Source organism: Papio anubis, chromosome 9 (assembly GCF_008728515.1).
Source record: "Papio anubis isolate 15944 chromosome 9, Panubis1.0, whole genome shotgun sequence".
Classification (NCBI taxonomy): Eukaryota; Metazoa; Chordata; class Mammalia; order Primates; family Cercopithecidae; genus Papio; species Papio anubis.
Genome location: NC_044984.1, coordinates 97,206,495 through 97,228,696, shown reverse-complemented (window position 1 = coordinate 97,228,696; position 22,202 = coordinate 97,206,495). Strand labels below are relative to the sequence as shown.

At 40.7% G+C, this 22,202-nt stretch overlaps 1 long non-coding RNA gene across 3 annotated transcripts; it reads left to right on the top strand.

Annotated features, from left to right (window-relative positions):
- Positions 1-29: 29 nt before the first annotated feature.
- Positions 30-20,291, top strand: LOC108581099. Of its 3 annotated transcripts, XR_004176178.1 has the most exons (6): positions 30-739; positions 9,339-9,592; positions 12,186-13,522; positions 14,117-14,247; positions 18,832-18,969; positions 19,816-20,291. It is a non-coding gene; the product is annotated as an uncharacterized LOC108581099 (long non-coding RNA). The 3 variants fall into 3 exon arrangements; XR_001892933.3 differs by having other exon boundaries at positions 12,186-14,247; XR_002515819.2 differs by having other exon boundaries at positions 12,186-15,999.
- Positions 20,292-22,202: the final 1,911 nt, after the last annotated feature.

The following is a 22,202-nucleotide window of genomic DNA, read 5'->3' as shown; positions in this document are numbered from 1 at the left end:
TGCCCAGCTGATTTTTTTATGTTTAGTAGAGATGGGGTTTTACCATGCTGGCCAATCTGGTCTCGAACTCCTGACTTCAAGTGATCCACCCGCGTTAGCCTCCCAAAGTGCTGAGATTACAGGTGGAGACACTGCGTTCGGCCTAATATACTTTTGTTGTACAAAGCACGATGGCATACTTGCTCTGTGACTGGCTCTGTGCAAAGTACATTACCCACAGTGGCCTATTTAAACTTGGCAATAACCCTGAGATAGGCACTAATTGTGTTCCCCATTTTACAAATGAAGAAACAGAGGCACAGAGCTTGTAAGTGGTGGCTGAGTTTGCGGTTTGGGCCATCTGGTTACAGAACTTGCATGTTTAATCATGACATCATAATGCTGTGGAATGGGAAAGTCCAAGAGGGGGAATTTGACATTCAGTGTTTCCTAAATTTATTTCTTCTAATTGACATCGAGGACAAGTATGTAATGGGGTACTCTGATAAATGCTTCAATAAAGCAATGGCTTTATGCCACCCCTCTTTAAAATATAACTAAAAATGTAAGTCCACAGGCCCATCATATAATTGAACAGGTAATGACTGAATTTTGATTTGATGGGAAGACTCTTATCATGTTAATCTAAGTTCTCAAAGTGAATGCCACTAAACCAAGACTCTTCAGTGTATTTGAAGTATGTACAATACCAGTCAGAACTGGGACTTCTCAGGAAGAAAAAAGGGTATATGGCACACAGGTAAGAATAGAAAGCCACAGGTCTAGCAGGGAAGCTAAATATGGTGTGGAATATGTTGGGGAGATGGAAAAAATGCTCACTTGTTCATGGAAGTTCGAAAATAAGACTGAGATTCTAAATAATGCTGGAGTATTGCAGCTGGAACAAGCATGACACCTATGGCCAACTCAAGGCCTTTTTAGCATAAATCTAAAACAATTAAGGGATAATATGCCAGGGGGTTGATGCCAGGTAATACTGATGGTTACCTTAAACAATATTTTCTAAGCTTCGGTTTTTTACATACCAACTTCATGATTTTTTTCTATCAAGATACCACTACTATTATTTATCTAGCATTTTTAAAATTGTCTTATATCTTTGCTTAAATTTATTTTTTAAACCTTAATATTTGAGAATTCATGATTTTGAAGGAAAAATTATATTGTTCTAATATATAAATTTTAAAGTTAATATCTTTATTCCATCTAAAGTGTTATGTGTACTATTCTTTGGAAATCATTTTCTAAAGGATTAAAAACTTGCAAGTGTTGGAAAAAAAGGAAAAGGGAGAATTAAGACTGAGTTAAAGAAGGTGAAAACAAAGTTGAAGAATAAGAATAAAGGTTAGACATGAAATATACTTGTCTCTAATTTGAGGTACAGCGTGAAATTCTTTTTGTAGATTGTTCTAAAAATATCAGTTGTTCTTTTCCTTGTATTTTAATTGAATGATTAAATAAACAGATGACCTAGTTTCATTAACAGTATCTTTTTCTTAGTTGTGTCTGATAACTGCAACAAAAGTATCAAATACTCCTCATATAAATTATCAAATCAAAAGGTTATTCATTATATGGAATGTTTTGTTTATAACCATCTGCATTGCAGCTTTGAGTTAACATTAGCTTGGCTGGCTTTTATTTTTATTTTTTTGAGACAGAGTCTCACTCTGTCACTCAAGCTGGAGTGTGGTGGCACAATCACAGCTCACTGCAACCTCAACTTCCTAGACTCAGCCTCTCAAGCAGCTGGGACCACAGGTGCCTGCCACCATGCCTGGCTAATTTTTTGTTATTATTTGTAGAGATGAGGGTCTCCCTGTGTTGTCCAGGCTGGTCTCAAACTCCTGGGCTGAAGTGATCCTCCCACCTTAGCCTCCCATAGTGCTGGGATTACAGGTGTGAGCTGCTGCATCTGGCCTTGGGTGACATTTTAGAAATCAGTTTTGAATTTTTAAAAACTCATCTTGTGCTTCCAATAAGGAAAAGACATATTAATGTACTACAAAGTTCACTTTATTAAAGAATATTTCATCATTCCACTGATTACCCATGGCACCAAACATTCTTCCATATTGACATTAGACATAGAAATTGAAACACAGATGACTAAACCTGTTTCAACAAAATGTGAATCAACAGATTATTTGATAAGAGCAAGAGACATCCCCTACAGCAGTACTCTCCACATAACTTTCTATGATGATGGTAATATTCCACACCTGCATTGTCTAATTCAATAGCTTCTAGTTACATGTGATCACTGAGCACTTGAAATGTCTCTAGTATGCCTAAATAACTGAGTTTTTATTTTATTTTATTTTATTTTAATTCATCTAAATTTAAGTGTAAATGACCATGGGTGGCCAGTGGCCTACACAATGAAATGTGGAGCCCTGTAGGGTAGCAAACCTTTTGCTCAGGATCCTGTCTTTTAAAGAGGGTTTGGAGAAAATTCATTCACATTTGACTCCTTTTTTTAATAGAGGAAGTCTCAATTTATGCCTATATTTTAATAAAATGGCTTCAACATTCTGTTTGCTAATTAGTCTTCTAATTGGTCATGATCAATATATTTACACAATGTCTTTCTTTGTGTTTTCTTTTTCTCTACTTTCTAAGTGTAGATCCCATGATGGATAATGGGTAACAAGTCCACGGGCCGACAGGCAATAAGAATTGGATGGAATGGTGAGACTCTGTCTCAAAAAAAAAAAAAAAAGAATTGAATGAAATGAAATGGATGGTATATAAGATCCTAGAGGTTAAGCTGCTTATATTCCCATCAAGCTAACTCCTAACTAGTTTTATTGCCTGTTAAAATACTCTCTTAGACAAACAAAAGTAGAGCAATTCCAACTATTAGAAAAACTAAAGACATATTATCTAGGACCTAAGTTTTTAAAGACCTTCTAGAAATGTTTGAACCTTAGGAAAAAACTGCTTTGGTTCCAAAACATAAAAAGAAAATTACAGAATCAGAAGTAACATTTAATTAGATAACTACAAAATGTAACATGTTAACCAACCAACTGCAGTTTCGCTATTTTGTAGCTAATTTAAATTATATTTAATTTGGAATGTGAAACATGGTTGACATTAACATGCTTGATAGATTTTACGGCCCTACAATAAAAAGACTGCTTAAAGTGCTGAAGAAAATGACAATAACACACCCTTCTGGAAGCCATATGAAGTCACCAAGCTGCCAGCTTGCAAGCCCCAAATGATGTGTTCATTGCCTAGTTAAGTCATGTCCAAGAAGGTCAAATGATAAGTTCCCATAGTTGCATAGAGGTGTGTCCTGACTATAATTTTTATCTCTTACCTCCCATATGAGGGCTTTTGCACCCAATGTCGTGCAAAGGCCCTGAATCACCTGCATCTAGTTCATCAGGATGCTTGCTAAAATCCAGATTCATAGGCCATACCTCAAGTCCACTGAATTAGAACCTCTGGGCTTCAAATCCAGGAATCTGCATTCTGCCCCACACAATGCTAACTATCATTTTACCTCTTTCTGGTGACATACTTAGCTAGATGGCTCTAGTCACTTCAGCTAGGCAATTTGTTTTCAGTGAGTTGATTAATTGGATTCCATTGACCTGTTGACCCAATGTGGATATAACAGGTCCAAAAGTGGTTTCTTTTTTTTAAATGACCCTAAAATGGAGAAACAATAATACTTGGATTCTTCCTCACCAATGCCATCGGATCAAACATTCCAAAGCTCTCTTAGAAGAACTGTGGAGACAAAATGCCAGGAGACAACTGTGAAGGAAGTACTGAGGACAGACATGGAAAAGCTCGCTTGGTAAAAGCTCAGGGATAACCATAGCAGCCACCCAAGATTTTGTTCTCTCTGCTTCTCTGGCTTCTTTTCCTATATGTTAGGTCAAAATGGTGGGTGTATGGATGTTCTACATCTGTCAGTGCCAGGCACTGTCCTAGGTGCTGAGGAATCTAGGATGAGCAAGTTAGACTCAGTCCTTGTCTTAAATTTGCTTATAGTGTAGCTCAGGAAGAGGCAAACTAGGTTTTAATCCCAGCCGTGTCACTCACGTGCCGTGTGACCTTGGGTAAGCCACTTCACCTCCATGCATTTCTGCTTTCTTATTTTAACTTCTCATTCATCACAGCCCCTACAGGAGCATCTGTGGCCTTAGAAAGTCAGTGGGGTTACCATCTACATTGATAATTCATGAGTGTGTGTGACTGTCTTCCCATTAGCCAATTCTTGTTTGTGGAGAGTTAGGCCATGCCAGCCCAGTGAAAAGGCTGTCTTCTCCTTCTGACCCCACCCAGGGGCCCTTGGGGCCAATTACATCAACCTTTTCAGAATTTGCTCTCCAAATTAGCTCGTGTGTGCTCTGGCTGTGTGAGAGGGTCACATTCATTACCTCATGGATATGAGGGCTCCAGCAAAGCCCCAGGGGAGCTGTGTAGCCCATGACAACCTCCTCCAAATGCTTTCCGAGGAGCTGCAGCAGGATGCCTCCCCCCTGCAGTGCCTCAGGTCCATACGAAGAGAAAAATGATCCCAGAGTCAAAAGATTCACTCCCAAAACAGTCCAGAGCTAAGGAAAACCATGAGAGAGAGCTGGGGGAAGAAGGAGATGAAGATACAGAAAAAAGTGACTTCTGTGGCTATTAAGGGAAAACGCTAATTGTTTCAATCACAAGCCTAACCAAGTCTGGCAAATTCTGATAGAGGCATCATTCACATTCACGTTTAACATTCACGTTTAATCTGGGATTTCCAATTGCTAAATTAGTTCAGAGTACACACTCTGGGAGAGCGTACACATATCAGTCAATTTGACTAACATGTAATGAGTACCTATTATGTGCTTGACATCATTATGTGTGTTTTGAATGCAGTGGTGAAAAGTCGTCTTTGCCCCCATAGTACACACATCCTAGCTACGGAAAACAGAAAATAAGAACAAACTAGTTAAATAAAAAGATATACATGACATAATTTTAGGTAACGATAAGTGCTAAGAATAACAGGATAGCAGAGAAGGGGATAGAGAAAAAAGAATAAAAAGGCTGCTCTTTAAGAAGTGGCTGAGCAGGGAAGACTTCTAGACAGAGGTGACATTTGGGCAGAAACTTAAATGAAGCGGGGTGGATCTGGGCAGATATTTGAGGAAAGAACATTTCACACAAAGGAAGTAGCCTAACCAAATGCCTATCAGAGGCTGCCTGCAATGTATTGTATACACGTTATAAATATTTGTTGAGTTAGTTTATAAAATATGATACAGGTATTTTTACTATTTGAAAAACCTGGGGCACAGAGAGGTTAAGTGATGTGTCCAGGGCAACACAGCAAGTTAAGTGGCAGAGTTGGAAAGTGACTCTAACTTTTTGCTTTTTAATCCTTTGCCAAATTATTCCTGGGACTAGGCACTCCTAAGATTCACTAGAATCTGATTCTCTGCTCCCCGCTAGCCCACCCCTCCCCCACCCATGTAAAGCACATTTCCCCACCACCTTAAGCTTGGGTGCAGATCCCTAGAGACAGAGCTTGGTGTTAATGCCTGACTCTCATAAAGAGTTAGATGAGAAACTACTTGAGGCATGTGCCGCAAAATTTCTGGGTCTGAAAGCACCTGAAGGCATGGTGGAACTTGTCCTAATTGTAGCAGTGGTAAAACCAGCCTTTCCCAGGCACTCAGTTAGACTGCTGACTCCGTGGTCTGACTCCATTTCTGTCTTTCTGGGGAGAGCTGGGTGTGGGAGGGGGTGTCAGTTACACCCTCCCTGACTAAGAAAATGTGCAGAATGGAAAGACAGCCATTACCCATGGCTGGCCATCGCCTCCTTAGCAACAATAGCCGTGTACACACTCACACACAAACACTGCACCAAAACAAGCAAAGGTCATTCTCTCTAGACACTTCCAAGAATGATCTCAATTTTTCATAAAACAATGTTTATAAATTAGATGGAACCCCAGAGTAGTCCGGGAACAGAAATAACCATTTTATGAGACTTCCTGCCATTACATTATTACTTGTTTGCTTTAAATAAGCAAAATACAGTGTGTAGTGGACTCTAGCCGACCCCTTCCGGAGTCAAGCAAAGACCTCTTTACAAAGACCCCAGCAAGTGAGTCTGAATTGGGAAGGATTTTTGGTACTGAGTGGGAGGAGCACTTTCCATTCTGGGCCTTTTGACTAGAAGCATCTTAAAGGCAAGAGTTGTGCCCTATTCATCTTTCCATCCCAGGACTTAGCACAGTTACTAATACAACATATGTATTAAAGAAATTATTTTCATTGTTGGTGAGTAAATATGTTACCAAATCAATGAATGAAAGGATGAATGAATGATCTGATCCCCTGGGCTAAGTGCTGAAGAAAATGTAAACACTCAACAAGAGATACAAACACATTTGGGCCCTTGTTACATGTCAGGCTCTATGCTCAGAGTTTTATATGTGATGGCCATGAAGAAGCATCCCATGCTCTTCACCCTTCTTCCTGCTCTTCCTGGCTTTTCCTCAATTCCTTGGGACCTTCATGCAGCAATATATAGCCCCTGACACAGACTACTCTTTCATTCTAACTCTAGAATTTCCTTTTCCTCTTCATCTATAAAAATCCCCGATATCTCAGTCCCCTGAGTGTAAGTGGCTGTCACAAAGAAAAGCATTTGATAAACTAACTGCCTTAGGTTGACTTTCCTCAGAAGCAGACTATGAGCAAGCATACAAATGCAGGGGGTTTATTTGGAAACAGAGGCTGGGAAGGAAAGACAGCCAATCAAGGCTCACAAACTTAAGCCAGCTACCACTATGGGCAACCTGAGTTGAAAAATCTTATGTGAAAACTCTGAAAAATGATGAGAAAAACATGCCACCTATTCTGAGCTATCCCACCCAGGGGCAAGAGAGCTGGAGTCTTTATACACCACCTTACCAGCCCTTGTTTGAGGAGTGTTAATTCTCTGGCGTAGCCAGGCTTCCTTGCACAGAGGCAGACTAGGCTTTTCTGGGCTTTGGAGGAAACATTCCAGTAAAGTGATGCAGATACCTATGGTTGGAAATACCTGGGGCACATTAAAGTGTTGAAGCTGAAGGAGTGTGGGTAGGGCACTGACAGCATTGGCCACTATAATTTTTATAGGGTGAAATGACTGACCACAAATTTCCACCCCTTGTCAGAAGGATCTGACCTTCTAAGGAAGGGTTTGGATGGGGCAATAATTTGACACAAATAAATGTGTCTCCTGTTCAGGTTTGGAAGATGAGAGGGAAGAATAGAAATTCATTTGACCATGGAAGGGTCAAATGAGTTTCTACTTACATATGGCAGATATATGAGCTTCTCTTGAGATTACAGGTGAGATGAGATCCACTTTCATAAGGGAGTAAAAATGCAACCAGTATTCCTTCTACTGGAAACTAAGTAGCCCCTATGAAACCCATGCCTGTAAGCAGTACTTGGATATCTTTCTGCCACCAGAGAAATTCTGTGGGTCCTCAACAAGTGGGTGTGGAGGCCTAGCATGGAAAGTCACTTGCCCAGTGTTACACAATGGTTAGTGGCAAGCTGGTTTCATCAGGTAGTTCAGCCAATAAAAGAGAATCACACTAGGTCTGTCAAGCAAAAAGGGATTTAACATTGAGTAATAAGTCTTTATAAAATCACTGAAAAGACTGAAAGGGCAAGTTAGGAGGATTAGCATTAGCTTTTAAGCTGGGGTTCCAAGAGTCATAACATTTATGAAGCTCTGCCTGGCTCAGAAACTTGTTATCTCCATAGGCCTGAGGCAGGTAAATTTCAGGAGATCATTATAAAAGCATTCCTGCATGATATCACATGCAACTCCTTCCGGAGGAAAACGATGGCTTTGGTCTGTCTTTCCCCTTCCACATCTTATGCTACTGCATCTCACTGGCAGACTGCAAGTCATATTTAGACTAAATCATATTTAGACAATGGAGGCAGAGGAGCCTGGGAAATGTAGGTCCTTGGCTTCCAGCCCCTGAGATTCAGGGGCAAGCATTAAGTAGGTAGAAATAAATACAGATGGTCCAAACAAAGCAAAACAACATCTAGCATTGTGATGAGCCCCGGTAAGTATAGGAGTGAACCTACATAGGAGAGGGAACATCTGCTCAGTGGTACATGCCTCTCCTAAAAAATAATATATGGGGAACAAGGGCAAGGAAGAGGGTCAGCACTGGCCAGAATTCTGTACCTGTCCCTGCCTTTGGCAGCAGTTCTAGAGACCCAACACTGGAGTATTTCCAACATCATCATTCAGCCCATAATATTCATTGTCTTCATTATTGCTGCCTCCCCACACCTATCAGTCCATAATGCTATACCCTGATTGTATAGTGACAAACCTCAGAGAAAAACTTGGGGGCTCTCTGAGCCTGTGGCCACAAATGGAGCAGTTAGATATGGGCATCCACAAAACCTCCATTAGTGAAGCCTACAGATGTTCATCAGAGACTCTTGTCAATGCTTTATGGGTGTACAGATATTTGGAGTAATGCAGCTTGTTAATATCCATACATTTGGGATGACTTGGTTGGGGTTATGGCTCTCACACTAATTTGATGCATGACTTTGGGCAAGTTACCTTAACATTCCCTCCAGGGAGAATATTATTGGGCTACATTATCTGCATTCCCAGTTCTAGTATCTTCACGCAAAACATCTTATCTTAATTACAAGGTTACAACATTTCTCTGAACCCCAAAGCATGGCAAGGTTTCAAGAGAATCTGAGACTTTCTATCTTCAGGGGAAAGGTTCTGTTTAAATATTTCCCTCCTGATCATTTCTCCCTCAACCAAAGTTAAGATTGACCCTTTGAGACCAATATGGTCACTATAGTGTTTGGTTCACAAACGAACATGTAAACTCTAATGGACAGCATAATTTTGAGTCATTCATTAGAAGCCAACCCAAAGCCCCGAATCATGTGTTGAAAACAATCCTTGTGCCAAACTTTGAAGACAAGAAGACCTCCGTTTTCTTGCAGATGTCCAATACCTTCCTATCGTCCCCCTGCTTCAAACTCTTCTGGTATGGGGACATCTCATGTTCCTAACCTCTTTCTCATGAATCAAAACTTACCAGGTGTCACTCCTTCCTAGGATTTTGCTCTCTGTTCTGAGGGTGGTATATGTCAGATAATCAAATTCTTGCTCATTTATTAATGAACTAATGTATCTCATCAAATGCTTAGAATATTAGAATCAATGTGACATTCATGGTAGGTTTATTAGAAGTATTGTCACTGTTATTATTATTATACTAAGGTAATCATTATTATTATTGATGATGATAATATAGTACTTTGCTTTTGCAGAGAGCTTGTGGTCTTCAAATCACCTTACAATTGATTTTCTAAGGAGGAACTAAGTCTCAGATCAATTCAGAGATTTGCCCAAGATCACCTAACTGATCAGTGAAGAGCTAATGGAAATAAAACCCAAGTCTCTTGGCTACCAGCCCATGCCCTTTTATGGCATATCTCACTATTGGGAGGAAAAGCTGACAGAAGGCTCAGAGTAGGTATGACTAAGGAGGGCAGATGAACCAAGCGAAAGAACTGACTTCATGGTAAGTCCCAATGTGCCATTAGGCTTGCAGTCCTTCACAGCAAAATACCCAGAAATAAGACCAAGTAACTGGTTCACAGGATGGTCTGATTTCTGAGGTTTAGAGGTAAACATTTATTTCTAAATATATCAACCTGGTTTCCTGATCTAGAAAGCACAGGCAGGGCCACCATCTTTGTGTAGGTTGGACAGTGCAAAATCCATGGGGGTTCCATTTACAAGATAGGCACTGTAGATTTATATACTTATGATTTAAAGTTTTAAGAAGACGACAGTCAAATGCCTCATTTTTAACAAAATCAATGTATTATGACATTTTTATAATTGTCATAATTATGGAATGAGTTGATGGGATGGAAGAGATGGAAGTGAAGTATCTTGCGGAAGAAAGCATTTTTAAAATTCTTCTGATCCACTCAAAGGCAGAGAGGTGGTGTCTGTTATAGACACAATCCAGGATCCAGATAGATGAAAGACATAGAAGAGTAATTTGGCTTTTATTCATTTACTTATTAGTTTATTCATAAAATGACTCATTCATTCATGCATGCATTATGCATCATCAATTTAAAAAGTAGACTTTGAGTGATAGCTTGTGCAAAACATTGTGCTGACACTGGAATGCTTAAGACCAAATTCTGGCTTTCAGGGAGTTCAGCCTGATGGGAGAATCAGACTAGTAGATAAAATGCCTTCGAGTAGCGTAGGGTTTCATGAGGACTCAGAGGCCAGGAATCATAACCCAGCCTTGCATCGTAGCTGATCGACAGGGTTGGGGAAGTCAGGGAAAGTCCCTTTCCTTCTTAGGAGGTAGCATGAAGGTGTTTCAGGCTGAAGGAGTAGCAAGTGCAAAATCCTGGAGTAACAGTCTGTGTCCTCAGCAGGTGACACAAATTTGCTCATTTAAACCTCATAACAACCCTATGAGAGAGGTACCATTATTATTCTCATTAATAGAATAAAGAAAGGCACGGAGAGATTCTGTTAACTTGCTCAAGGTTGCCCAGCTGATAAAGAACAAACCTAGCGCTTGAACCCAGAGAATCCAGCTACAGAGACCACACTACTCTTGTCTGCCTCTTGAGAGAGAGCGTGGGCACTTTGGGAGAACCCTGAGAAAGTCAGTTTGGCAGATGCTCAGCCTTGTGGCTGGTGGTGGGACAAAGGTCGAAGGAGAGCAAGGGTATGAGCCAGGCGAGCCTCAGAGCCTGGAGGTGGTTTGGTTTAGGGCTGCTTGTAAGAACATGAGCCCGGCTCTTCTTTAGCTCCAGCTGGTGACTCTGCCTTTCCCTTCGGCTGCTTCCCGGAATCCACTGCCCAGTCCCCCGAGGGGCATATACCTAACAAACTATGGGGACCCCAGAAAATTACTCATCTTCCCCATCCCATGTCTGTTCTGACTCCAGAGACATTTTCCAGAAGTTGCTTTGTCAATTTTTAAACTAAATGTTCATCTACTTGTTTTGTTGCTATGAGGCTCTTTTCTCTGAAACTTGAGTGATGGGAAGAGTGACCCAAAAGCTACATTTCAGTTATTTGAGCTCCGGTTTAGATCGATTTCAGCTCATTGTGAGTTTATGCTATTGTGTTATTGTGCTACTAAAGTTCCAAGAAAGCTGGAAAGAATACACACATTTCAAAATATCTGTTACTTGCCCTCTTGAAACTTTTGATCTATTTGGCCAGAGCCAAAATGTATCCTTGGGAGATTACTAGAAAAAAATCAAATTAAAACTCAGTTGAAAAACTAACTTACTCTGTGCATACTTTGTGTAACAGCCCATGAAAACCTAACTTATACTGTGCATATTCTGTGTAATGGCCTATTAAAATCACTATGCAAATTCTTGCCATTGTTCATAGGGCCTGATCAAAGGAGCAGGGAGTCCTTTTTTTTTTTTTTTTTTTTTTTTTGGTTCTGTCCTGGGCTAAATAACTAGATGACTATTTAATCATTAGATACAAACACTTACCACTAAAATACCAGATCATTACACACTCACAAGTTACAGAACATGTTTTAGCAAACACTAGAGTATCTCTAATACATAGCAAAAAGATCTTATTAAAATGTTCCTTCGGAAAACCAGTTTACTGTAGGTATTTTGCTATGGATCATGGAAAGCAAAGATCTGTCACTGTGGTCCATTTTCTGGGGACATTAGCTTCCTTGTTCGAAAGGCAGCTCATGTAGTGGAAATGTTACTGACCTGGGAGTCAGGAGGACACAATACCAACCTCAGCTCTACCATTAACTTAACTCTGGGCAAATCACTTTGTAAGCCTCTGTTTCTTGTATGAAATGGATTGGACTCTATGATTTCTGAATATATTTGTTGTTCACCCAATTCTACAGTGAAAAAATACCAAAGCCTTGATAGTGATAGGGATAGACAAGACTCAACTGACCTTAAATTTTATTTAGGTCAGAGCTGTGCAAACTTTTTCTGTAGATGGCCAGGTAGTAAATATTTTGGGCTTTGTGGGCCAAAGTCTCTTGATCACAACTACTCTGCTGTTGTAGCAGGAAAGCAGCCATAGACAATACGTGAATAAATAAGTGTGATTGTGTGCCAATAACTCTTCATTTATAGAAACAGGCACAAGCCAGCATGCCGGACTTGGTCAGCGGGCTCCAGTTTACCAATCCCTGATTTAGATGATGGCAGTCCTAGAGAGAGTTGGGAGAAGCAATGACAGCAGAACCTTGGCCCATCTCAGAGATCTGATCAAGCCGGGAAGCCTGCAACATGCTCCGGACCCAGCTTGCAAAGGCCAGTCCACCTGTTCCACCTCCTGGGCACCCAGGAACAGGCTCGAATGTGTCTCTCCCCCAGGGATGAAAGAGTTAAGGAGGCAGGGACAGACATGATTGTTTCTTTCTAGGGAAGCTGTTTGGAATTGGGAATTTGCTCTGCCACACAGCTGGAACTCATTACTGCTCATTACAAGTTTTTTAAGTTAAAAAGTTTTATTTAGGCCCCTGCAAAGGTTTTCTTAGGCCAAAAGTGAAACCTCGTGCTTCGTGCTTGCACTGCAAGCTCTCTTCATCCAAGCACTCCTGTCGGGGCTGCCCATGAGAAACCATCCTCCCTTCATGCACAGTGCCCTCCTCACCCTCCTGATGCCCCACCTCTCCCCTTCTTTTCTTCTAGTATCTTTCATAAAATATCAGTCCACAAACCTCCTCACTGGCAAGGAGGACAGGCTTTTCAGCAATATGGAAAATTGCATAACTGAACAATAGAAACATTCACCTTCTTGTTAGCTAGGACCAAAAAATACTAATGTTTTAGGTGGATTCCAGAATCTCTCACACAGAGTCTGTGGTACAGACACAGAGGGTATGGTTCACAGACCACTGAAACTCAGGCCAACACATGTTGGAAATAAAGTGGAAAAAAATAGAATCTCTTTCCTTCTTTCAGGTTAATTCAGACAAAGGAGGCAAGAGGTGGTTTGGCTGATTGGAATGATGGTATGCCTCTTAGCTAAAGCCCAGTGAACAATAAATAGCCCTTAGCTAACTATACATCTTTGTTTTGGTCTTCTTTTTACTTTTTTTTTTTACTTTTAGGCTAAAGAAAAAAAAAAAGGAAGGAACCAGCTGGTGTCAGGGTTTGATACATAATGTTTATCAAACAATGTTTATTAAATGTTATTTCTGGGATCCCATCTATAGGGCGACAGTTCTGTGGAATGGTAATACTTTAGGTTCACAGAATCTACCCTTCAGCACTGGAGATTCAGAATCATCACAAGTCAATTGCATTCCCCAGCCCATGCTTCACCAAAATGGGAAAGGATCCTCAGATTTGTCAACAAGGCTCTGACCAGACAGTTTTTCTGGCTAACCTTCTACTTCATCAGAAGACTGCTGAAAGGAGTAACCTTTCTTCGAAGCACTATGTTAAAGATCTACTAACTCTAGGTAACAGTGGGTTACCCTGGTCGAATTAGCTATCCTTTCAGAAATTTGGTAGCAAGGCTATGTGTAGCTGGAGTAGAAATAGGAATCAGAGGATCAAGAGATAAAGATTTAGGTTCCAGCTCTCACTGAATAAATTCAGCATTCAGATTAAGCCAATCAAAGTATGCCCAAATTAGAAAGGACATAATAATACTAGTCATATTAGTGATAATACACATTCTCTGGGTCTTTACAGTGTACCAGGCATCGTGCTTAGGGCTTTTCAAGCATGATTTGAGGCAGATACAACCACTCTCATTTTACAGACAAGGAGACTGAGGCTCAGAGAGATCAAATGATTGCTCAGTGACACATGGTGACCACATAGCAGAACCAAATTGCAGGCCAAGTTCTAGCTGATTGTAAAGCCTGTGCCTTTAATCTTTACCCTAAAGAGCTGGAGACTAGTAGAAACTCTGCCACCCAGTAGCTAGGTAAATCCTTTTTCCTCCCTAGGCCTCCAAACCTTTACAGTGAAGGGTTTCAGTGGATGTGGGAGTGTGGTGGTGGCCCGGGACTCTGTGTCAGAGGTCCAGCTCATTCTCTTCTCTACAGGCAGACAGAAGAGACTTTTAACTTCAGGGCTGCTCTCAGTTGGAAACTTCCTTGCCAGCCTCGCTTTCCAGATCCTCCAGAGCACCCAATACATCAAATACCTCTCATTCCATGAAGCAGTCCCCTGAGCTGTAAGTGCAGGGGTGGTTCGTAGTCTCCCCATTCCTGATTGCTCTGTGCTTTGCTAAATGAATTACTCTTGCCGTGCATCTCTCCAGGGTTGAGCCCCACAGGCTCTGTCTGTGAACACTCTCCCAAGAAGGCCCTCTTCCCTGCAAGGGCACCACACCAGGCTAAGATTCAGCCAAGAGCCAGGATGGAGATATAGCGATTATGAAAGCATTTAAATATGTCTGTATATCTTGATAAAAGCAGTTGCTCTAAGGTTCCTGCACAATGACTTTAGGACCCCAGCCACTCTCCTTGTGCCTGCCCCGGAACATCCTAGAATCCAGCCACTGAAGGGTTGATGCCTGGCCCTGAGAGCTGCTCCAGTCTACTGCTAACATCAGAGTCACGAGCAGAAGCTGCCATCACGGTCCTTACATATTTCGAGTATCACGCCTGGCCCCAAGCCACCAGCACTACCCATGGGAAGAGCAGGTGGCAGTCTCTGGGTAAACACTTTTAGGGGCATTAGAGTAGCTCCTTCTCCAGCCACTCGCAAATGCTTAAAATTGGACAAAACTTTTCTTAATAATATAAGTAGAAGAGAGTCTTACTCTTCATTCACTTATTCCCTCATCAGATATCTGATATGTACCAAGTTCCTGACTAGTGTCGAGAACACAGCTGAATATGAGTACAAGGAGGAGAGACAGAGAGAGAGAGAGAGAGAGAGAGAGAGAGAAATGAACATGTTACATGTGATATAGCATGACAAGCTCTTAAGGAATGCACAAGATTCGTTCATCAGACAATAGTTATCAGCCCTGACAGTGCACCAGGCTGTTCTAGGTGACAGCAAAACCACCGAGAATGAGACAAGCTTGCTCTCTTATGGGGAGACACAGACAATAAACATGAAACAAATATATCAATACAATAACTGCAGAGTCGCTGGTGCTATGAAGAAATTAAAACAGGGTTAGTGAATCACTGGGGGAGGAGACTCGAAGCCCATGCTGCTCAAGGAAGGCCTCTCTGAGGAGATGCTGTGTGCGAGGAGGACTCCCTAGAAGTCAGCCAGGCGAAGACCTGGCTAGAGTTGGGGGAGCTGTGGGGGAATTGGCAAGCCCCTAAATGGTGCCAGAACCAAGAGGAGGAGCAAATACTCTGCCTGGGAGTCAAGGCTTCAAAGCCTGTAACATAAAATGTGGCATTTATGTGAGATGTGTCCTAAAGGATGGAAGTTCACCAGGAAGAGGGCACGAGGAGATGAGGAGCTTGGTGAGAGGCAGCAGAGCATATGTGTTGACAGAGCAAAAACAGTTATGTGGGGCAATGTGTGCAGTGAGTGGTAACCAAACCACTCCTTTGGGGTGGTGATTTGGGACATAAATTCACACCAAAGGATAAATGGCTGGTATTAGCTTAACTGAAAGCACTTTTTGATAATGGAGAGCATCTTGAATATTTTGTAGTGTTTGTGGGGAAGTGGGAGAAGGTAATAAGAAGTCAGAGAAGAAAGGGGAGGATGGAGGCACACAGCAAAATGACCCTCCTCCCAGATGATCCTGTACAACCCTATTGCAGCCCTTCTCAGGGCAGGAGGCCACTCTGCACACTGCCATGTCTAGTCTGGCGTACTTGAAGGCTAGTGAGGGGACTCAACCCTGTGTCCTGGAGCATTGAAGAGTTCACAATTCTTCCCTCTGGAAGTTCCTGCAGAAATCATCTTCAATTCTCTCCCTCCACAGAAGGGAGCACTGAATCTCAGAGAGGTGGAGAAACTTGCCCAATATCACACCGCTCAGGTTTAAGTTCCCTTGCTCCCCAGCCCCGCTGTACCCCTTCAAGCTGCTTATTATCCACACTACAGGTTCCTTGTTTAAAGCAGTTGTTCTCAATCTTTTTCCTGCCAAAGCACACATAGTGGATATCATTTATGTTTTTGACAGATGCCCTGATATGTGCCAAGAAAAAGCCCTGTGAGATAGAGCTCCATTGTAGGATGTGTATAATTCACAGCTGAGACTCCAATGCTGTCCCTTCTGCACTCCAGAAAGCACATTGCTATGCAAATGAATAACTGGGAGGCTATTATAAAAGGGATCAATTTTGAAAATTATTAATGTGCTTTTTCTGCATTCTAATTGCAGCATTCCTAATTTCTCCTCAATTCTCTGCAGATTGATACACTGAGCCATGCACATACTGGGAAAAGCAAAAGAGTAAAGTCTATTATTGTCCCCATTTCACTTTATCTTCGGTAAAGTTTTACATACCCATTAATAACTTTTACTTACATGTACGTGCCACCTTATTTTAAGTGGGTTTGGGATCAGGTCTCTCTCAAATCTGTTTTTCACTCCACTCCAAGCCCTCAAATCCTGCCTTAGTAACTTTTTGTACTCATGAAGCCTTACCTCCTGCCACTAGGTGCCATAACTCAATCCCCGAAGAGGCTTGATTCTCCCCTAACATAGACTCCATGCGTCCCCAAGGAGTTCAGTCACTGTGGCAGAGAGCGTCCCTATGCAGAACCAAATCATGAGTGGGTTCTATACACCAGCTGGGAGTGAGCAGCTGGTTTGTTATGTCTAGTATTGGCTGATAATTCAACTCAACTATCCATCGTGTTCCCCTCCTGACCATCTTGAATTATATAATCCAGGCTCCTGCTTGCTGGCTTAGGAGAGGAAGTGGTACTAGCTGAGTTAGCTCTTGTGGGACCAGCATGGCTCCCACCTTGCCTCCCATGGACTTCTTAAACACTTCTGCATTACTACCCATGTGCTTTCTGAACTTGTTATGAAGTCCCATCTCTTCCTCCAAGGTGTCTCAGAAGATGTCCCAGGTCAGTGAATTAGTGGTCTGAGTTCTAGCTGCAATTGGACTTTCTTTTCTGAAAGAACAATTCAATTTTTAAAAATTTCAGAAGTCAAGAAAGGGTCTTATGATAACTCATCTTGTTCCTCCCATCTGCTGATTATTATATATCTGTTTCTGACCTTGGCCTGATATACCTTCCTAAATTTAGTTTGAGCATTTATTAACCTATACAGAGACAGGGTAGCCACAGATCCATAAATCCTAATAGAACTCTCATTTGTAGCTGGCCACAAATTTACTCACCCAACAATTTGAAAGCACAGAGGAAACACAATTTTATTATTTTATCTATGACTAATTTTATTCTGCCTTCTGATACTGGGCGGGGCGGGGGGATAACTTTCAGTCCTAGCTACATACTTTAAAACTTTAGTGAGATCTGATCACTAAAATAGTCCCTTTAGATAGTGCTCAGTGTCTCAGTGTTCTCGTCACTTCCCTGATTCTTCTGTAAGATGGCAGCAGGGTATATGGGGTAGGGGTATGTGGTTCATGTGAAGGGTGGTAAGGTTCAGAGACTTTGGGGGCAGTATCTTTGGCATTCCTGGTCTCTTGGGTGATGTTTCTTATTGCCTGAAGGTTGAGCATTTGCTGGCTTTTAATGCTAACCATTCTTTGACCTGGCCAGTACTCTTGGGGAGAATCGAGTACTCCTCTCTTTTCAGCATTGGCCTCCTCTTGTTCTCCTGGTAAGATGTCCCACCTAACTTCTGCTACAGGATCTCTCCACCCACTGCGATGGTTAATTTTATGTCAGCTTGACTGGACTAAGGGATACCTATATAGTTAGTAAAACATTATTTCTGGGTGTGTCTGTGAGAATGTCTCTGGAAGAGAGAAGAGATTAGCAACTGAGTTGCTACTGACTGAGAAAAGAGGATCTCTCTCACCAAGGTGAGTCCCATCATCCAGTCTGTTGAGGGCCTTGTAGAACAAAAAGGTGGAGGAAGAGCAAATTCACTCTCTGTTCTTGAACTGGGGCATCCAATTTCCCTGCCCTTCAATGTCAGAGCTCCTGGTTTTCAGGTCTTTGGACTAGGACTGAATTACACCAATGGCTTTCCTGGTTTTCTCCAGCCTGTTAGACTTCTTGATCTTTATATTTGTTTCCATAAAAATTTCCTCATATCTATACATCCTATTGGTCCTGCTTCCCTGGTTCTGCTAACCCTGACTAACACACCCACCATCCATAGATAAGACCCACCACTAGCCTATTGGCTCTCAATTCCACTTTTACCCCAAATGGGAAGAGAAGGCAACTTCAGATAACCTCAACTCAAGGCCACCTTCAACCTCACCACACTGCCGTGTCAAGCCTATGAGGAAGTCTGTGAGTTAAAAACACAATACCTGCTTTATCCTTCAGGATTATCTCTGCTTTTCTAATATACCTTCCTTTCTCCCATCCAAAGATGAAAAAAGAGAATGTGAAGACACACAATCTACCAGCTTTGCTTTCTATCTCTGTTTTCTCTTTTCCTGAGACTGATGTCTAGGTATAGGGGAAGAGCGATATAACTTTTACTTTGTATCCTTTTCAATCATGTACTATAATGAACTGATAGGCTCCTGTCACATAGATAGGGGTATCTTCACCACCCTACAGGAGAAGTCTTAGAGCTGGGTCTTCCAGGAATGGCCCATGCTAAAAGAGAAACAAAGAGGTTACAAAATCTTCCTTTGAACAAAAACTCAAGTTTCATACATTTTTTTTCTAGTTCTGAAATCTTATTTTTTATGAAAATCATCCTCGTCTTTAGCGATGGACTCCTTTATAATAGCCCTACTCCCTCAGCAAATGGATGAACGGATCCAGTAGAGTGAAAGTCAAGTATGGAGAAAGAAAAAGGAGTAAAGTAAGGCATATTACATTTTATATTTTTAAAAGTATTATCTGTGTTTTTTTATAATAAAAATAATTTTGTATTCATCTTCAATATTTTAGCTGCTTTCATTAAGCAACTACTTGCTAATTGATAGTGGCTATCAGTGTGAGTGTGTCACACCAGGGGAATATGTTACAATAGATCGTAGTCTAGCTTTGTAAAACATCATAGGCTTCCAAGTTACCCAAGTTGTTATACTTCATGCAAATTTTTAAATAATAAATTGTGTCTACTAATTTTCCAAAATGCAGGAGGAATTGGTGAGTACCTGATCCTTCAAAGCCATCATTTGGAGCCATAGTTACTATTGTATCAAGTGCAACTGAACTTTGAAAGTACAGAAGGTTGAACTGAAAGGTTATTTAACCCTGGATACTCTCTGCAAGTAGTCCTGTCCCCTTACTTAATTGTTTACGCCATGTGGTTTTCTTCTCACTTCAATTTTTAATTTAAATGTAGGATAAATATGTCTAACTGAAAGGTCTTGTTGCTTCAGTTCTAGTTAACCAAGATGTTGCTGTAATTCAGATATAAGCATTCCTCTTGTTCCAAAATTTGAAGCAAACCTCCTATACTTTTCTTATGAAAGCCAGTCAGAGCTACTGTTCAAAATCTGGCTAGCCATTGAATAAGCTTGCTTTAAAGCCATTGAAAGTCTCAGGGCCAGCTCTAGAAAATGTTCTACTGAAAGCCCCATTGTCATCTCCGAGTTTCACTATTCAGAATGCTCACTTCAGTGCTGCTTAATTTTAGCCTTCGTAACACTGGCGTGGCTAACGGGTCCCCAATAATTTTAGTTTTTCTGCTTCTTTCTAGTTATCATGCCCTGACTTGAGAGGGGAGCTTGAGGAAGAGGGTCAGCTTGGTGCTCCTGACTATGAATTTGATTTTATACATCTTCATTAAAGACAAACTTCAAAAGTCTGGGCTTCCAAAACAGATTTCCTGTTCAAGAAGCATTTCCCTTCATGTCTTTGGGTAATCTGATGGGTAGAGCATGGATATAAATTCATTAACTTTCTGAGACTGTGCTGAAATTCTTCCTTCTTGTAAATGTTTCTTGACTACAAGTAAAGAGCATACTGAGCAAGGCCAGGCCTATAAGAACTAATTTTGAGCCCACAGACTTCCCGTACTCCAAAAATACCTAAGATTTTGGCTGTATGTGGGAAATGAAGATTTCCTTTTCAGACCATCAAACTGGCCAGGTGTGGTGGCTCATGCCTGTAATCCAGCACTTTGGAAGGCCAAGGTGGGTGGATCATTTGAGGTTAGGAGTTTGAGACCAGCCTCGCAACATGGTGAAACCCCATCTCTACTAAAAATACAAACGATAGCTGGGCATGTTGGTGCATGCCTGTAAGTCCAGCTACTTGGGAGGCTGAGGGAGGAGAATTGCTTGAACCTGGGAGACAGAGGTTGCAGTGATCCAAGACTGTGACACTGCACTCTAGCCTGGGTGACAGAATGAGACTCTGTCTCCAACCACCCTCCCGCAAAAAAAAAAAAAAAAAAAAAAAAAAGCTCCATCAAATTTGGGATGGATACTCTCTTTCTTGACAACCACCTACTTTAGCCACCATGAAGGTGTACTCATTCACTCAGATGGATATAATATCCTATTTGTAATGTGCAGAGACATGATGCATAATCTAACGGGGAGTGAAATTCTATTATTTATTTTCTTTTATAAATATTGAAATCATTCAATAAATAATTTTTGAATGCCAGCTCTGTGCCAACACAGATTCTAGGTTAATTGTTCTCCACCTTTTTGATCTCAGAATCCTGTTACAGTCTTAAAAGTTAAGAGGACTTGGCTGCTCTGCCTATGAAGTAGCCATTCTTTTATTCCTTCACTTTCTTAATAAACTAAAAAAAAAAAAAATTATTGAAGACTTCAAAGGATTGTGTTTATGTACTGTGTTTATTATTCTATTAACCAATATTTGCTGATGTAGAAATTAAAACTAAGAAATGTGAACATTTATTGGTTGATTTTAAAATAATAAATCTTATAAATCTTAATACAAATATGATTTGTATTGATGAATATAAAATAGCTTTATTTTTTCAAAACAAAAACATAGTGAAAAGAGTAAAATTGTTTTACATTTTTTGCAGATTTCTTTAGTATCCAGCTTCATCTGGAATCTGGATTCTCATACTCTGCATCCAATCTGTGGTGATATGTGTTCTGGTTGAATTGCATAAAGTAAATCCAGGCTCACATAGTTACATAGTTGGGAAGAGGAAAATATTGTAATAGTATTTTCAGATAATTGTGGGTAATCTTCTTTGATGCTAAAATAAAATCCAAGTGGCTATAAGTTCTTAAAAGTCAGTTGCAAGGAGGAATTTGAAACCATATCAATCAACTTTTCATACTCTTATATTAAAATTCATTGGTCTATCCTAAACTTGGAATAGATCCTTTAACCATGAATAATTTTGTAACCTCATGCATTGTTCACTTGGAAAATATTGGTTTACTGAGTCATTAACATAGTCTAAAAGTTGACACATTACATTGTACTATATAGACTAGATCCAAAAATAGCATACATTTGTTAACATCACCTATCAATTTCATCAGAAAGTCTCTTAAGTATTAGGAAGCTGTCAAACCGATGCTGGCAGGTACAAGTTTTCCAAAATTCTAACATTCACTTGAAATTTTGAATTTTATCAAATGATATTTTTTGTTTATTTGAGAAAATGTCTGCCAGATACGCAAATCTAAGTAACCATTGCTTGACTGGTGGTCATTCTTTCAAGGAACAATGGTGTTTCATGAAAAATGTAGCTAGTGCAGCTTGCAATCGGTCACACAAATGCTTTTCCTCAAGACAATCATTATACTTTGTTATGTGGGGAGGCATGTTTTAAGTGTGCTTTCCTATTTACCACATGGCACATCAAAAGAATGTGTACTTGGTGGTCACAATTTCAAAATAATAATTTTTACCGCTTCATCAAGGGCACTCGTTAGTAAAACTGACTTTTTTTTTTTTTTTCCTGAAAGAGCATGAAAAAGAAAATGCAGTGACCACTTGTACAGTTTGGTGCCACTGCTTGATGTGTGCTAAGGAATCAGTAGTTCTACCCACCGTTGCATTTACACGATCATTGCAAATGTCAACACAGTGAAAAGGGTATTTCATGTCTTAGTATGAAAATAATTTGATCAGCCGTCTAAGGAC